The sequence below is a fragment of the Chiroxiphia lanceolata genome, chromosome 7 (assembly GCF_009829145.1).
Source record: "Chiroxiphia lanceolata isolate bChiLan1 chromosome 7, bChiLan1.pri, whole genome shotgun sequence".
NCBI classification, from domain to species: domain Eukaryota; kingdom Metazoa; phylum Chordata; class Aves; order Passeriformes; family Pipridae; genus Chiroxiphia; species Chiroxiphia lanceolata.
Genome location: NC_045643.1, coordinates 36248686 through 36252466, shown reverse-complemented (window position 1 = coordinate 36252466; position 3781 = coordinate 36248686).

Genomic DNA, 3781 nt, shown 5'->3' with positions numbered 1-3781 from the left:
ATCTCGTTAACTAAGGCTTCAATGCAGTGAAAATGCAAGCAGCAGGACACATTGGGTTTCTTTTCTCTGGCTTTGCAAGGGTGAGCTCTAGTTCTGCTTTCTCACACTCCAAAATTCAGAGCAATCGTTCAGGTTTCACTGACTTGCTGCTGGAAAGGGCTCACAGTGCTTTCTGTGGGTATCCATGCTCTACACCACAGGCTACCTAGATTTTTGTGAATCTTTTTTATCCTACCAACACTATATAGGGCTAGGCATTATCAGAAGCCACTAATTTTTCTTGTTCTGGCTTCAGGAAGAGGAGGAACACAGCCTTACTCTGTTGGATTCCTGCAGTGGTAAGTATTTATCAGTCATCTCCTGGTCTTGAGTTGAGCTTTGAGGGTCTCTTGGGGCTCCTTATACACCAGGAACCAGTATTTTCCAAGCTGTCCCAGAGAGTGACTTTTTATAATGTATTTTCTGAAAGCCCAAGAATTCTCAGTTGAGAGGATCTGTAGACATTCTGTCTCACACCTACCCTTAGCATCTGCATGAAGCACAGTTCAGCAGACCATAAGCCTTGGGAGTACAGTGCAAAAAAGATATTAATTATTAAACCTTGTTTGTAGGTATTTAAGACTGAAAGAGAAGTCCGAGTTAGGGTGAGGAAACAGACTGATTTTTTTAAAAATGCATTTGATGCATTGGTGTAAAAGCAGGTCTTCCTATAATCATAGAATGGTTTGGGCTGAAAGGGACCTTAAAGATCATCTAGTTCCAGCTCCGGCCGCCACTGACTAGACCAGGTCTTATCTAATGCTACCGTTTATTTTTCTCCTATTTTTGGAGGAAGTATCTCAGTATTTAGGTACATTCAGCAATTTCAGTCCTGTGTTGGACTTTGGCTCTCTACTCAAATCCTGAGCTTGGACAGCTCTTGGTGAAGTTCCTCGTGTTTTGACGCAGGAGAGTCTGAAGTTAGGGAGCTGTGTTCTTGAGTCAGATGTGTTTTTTCCAGCATTCTTACAAAAGAATGCAAAAAATTACACCTAAGCTCAACTCAAGCACATGAGTAACACCAGGGGATTACTTAATGTCTGATTTCAAGACTTTGAATCACCGAGGCCTTAATTACCACAATGGCAACTGCGAAATGTCACAGCCCCAACCACTGCCGTGGCCACACAATGCTGCTCTTTTCTTTCCCTGTTAAGAATAGGTTTGCTCATTCATATTGCAAATAAAGAAACATCTTTAGGAGTCAGTCTGCAAACAGTGAAGTCATTAAACAACTGACTTCAGCTCACATGAGCAACGTTTCTTGCCTGAGTAGTAAAAGCAAAAGCGGTGCCTTAGTGAACAACCCACCATGATCTTAGGGTGACAACACCATGGTCATAGGTTGAAGTGAGACACAAATGAAGACATTATTGAGTAGGTGTCCAGACAAATGGGTGTAGGGATATTAATTCTTAACAAAGATGATTAAATATTTTTACCCAATAAACTATTCAACAAATACTAGACTATTTTGAAGCAGATAGCGAAAAAGTCTCTTTTATACCAACTCTAAATGAGATAGGAGCCTTCAATGTCTTTTGGACATTTAATTGACAAATAATGCAGCCATAAGAATTTGCAAATCCTGTACAGTGCATGTGCAGTCCACTGGCTCCAGACATACATCTACAATCTGGAGTTGTGCAGCCTGAAATAAACACAGCTGTGTTTATCTGAATGTGTGATCCCATGTACATGGGAGAAAGTTCAAATAAATGCACTCGGTGCGACGATGCTGTAAATGCAGCGAGTGCATTTGTCAGATGTGTGATGATGCAATCTCTTAAATAAACAGACTGAGCTGTTTGTTTGACTCCTGAGCTACAGAGACATAAAAATATATGTACATTAATTGAAGCCAATAAAATGAAATCCAAAACAGCTATAAGGTCTTAATTGAACCTTAGCTGAAAATTCACTTGTTGTCCTCATACCCAGAATAAACAACTCTGTGTGTTGGTATTAAACGTATGGTGTAAGTTTTAGACCGTAAGAGGCTATTAGAATAGATAACCATCAGTTCTGGTTTTAGTGGACCAACCCTGTTTTTTCCTAAAATGGCCCATTGTCCAAGACCAACTCTAGAAATTCATAGAATCGTAGAATGGCTTGGGTTGGAAGGGACCTCAAAGACCATCTCATTTCAGCCACCTTCCACTAGATCAGGTAACTCCAACCTGGTCTTGAACACTTCCAGGGATGGCATCCGCAACTTCTCTGGGCAACCCACGCCAGTACCTCACTGCCCTCTGAGTAAAGAATTTCTTACTAAGAAAAAGAAATTATGGGATATCCCCATTTTTTTATCTCATCGACCAAAGCAATAACTCTATTTTACCGATGAAATATCTTTATTTGGGATGTGTGGTCTGCTCAGCACTCAAAAGAACCAATAGTCTAGAGGAATAAGTTTCTGATGAGCTGAAGAATATGTGAAGGAAAGAGAAAACTGAATGAATGTAGATGCTATCAAAGCTGTTGTTTTACTCAGAGTTAACATTGGCTCAGCATTTCACTATAAACTCATTCAGAACAGCAAGTTACTGGAAAAAATTCTCCACTTGAGAAATATGCAATAGTTACTGATGAGTCAGAAGTTGGAAGTAGTGACACCACTACACTATTAAAAAGTCCTACTTTCCAGTACTGTCTGACTGCTCTGCAACCCGAAATAACATCACTGCAGAAGCACTGTAAAGCTTTTTTCATTTGTCTTAAGCATATTCCCTTGGAAAACACAAGCTGTACAAATGGTCTCTAGAATGGTTACTGTGGAATTAGACCATCAAATTTCTTGACTTATGTGCTTTAAAATCTTGCCCAAAAGATGGCACTAACATTGTTTTTAGTAACATATATTGGATATAGATTTAATTCTTCCCCCATGTAAAAAGCATCTTCTAAATGGTCACAAATATATGTTGGAAGAACATGCTTAATATGCACTACTATGCCAGCTGACAATTGGTGTATAGAAATTAAGCTTCCCTCACGCTTGGATCATCAGGCACTGCACAGAAACTATTGCTGGACCAGCACATGTATCTGTCAAAATACAGAAACACTAAGCTATGAAACCTTCATCCCAACCAGGACTATTTAAATCTATGTAATATACCATACAGTATACCAGAACAGGATCATACATTTAAATCATGCACTATTAAATCTCTTGAAAAGTATGCTAAGACTAGATCAACTTCATTGAACAATTTATATCTGATTTAAAATATTCAAGGAAGTATTACACTGCTGAATTTTATTATCAGTAATTTATTTCAGGGTTTAAAATATTTAAATTAGACACCTTATAAGGGATGGCAAACAGTTTGCGTGTCTCCTCAAGCAGTGGAAGCACCTCTTTACAGTGCTTTTAGAATTTATGCTAATATGGTTGTTTTGAGTATATGCAGAGACTGTCTATCTTCTTTTCACTAACCAGACCATGTCAACAGGCTTGAAGAAGGTGGGTCCAAAAAGAATTAAAAATTTGCCGTTGATCTGGCAAGAACAGAGCATTTGACAGGCAGAAGGCTCAAGTGGGGCCACTATAATTTACAGCAGCACCGGGGAGAAAGTCCTGCTGGCTTCAGTCTTGCTCCGATTGAAGACAGCAGAAGAAAGATACAACCCAGCTTTCAGTATTGTGATCTTCTTCTGAACATCTGGTGGTTTTTGTCTCCGTGTCATGCTCCTTCCATAATAGCAAAACTCATACAAAACCCATAGAAGCACATGT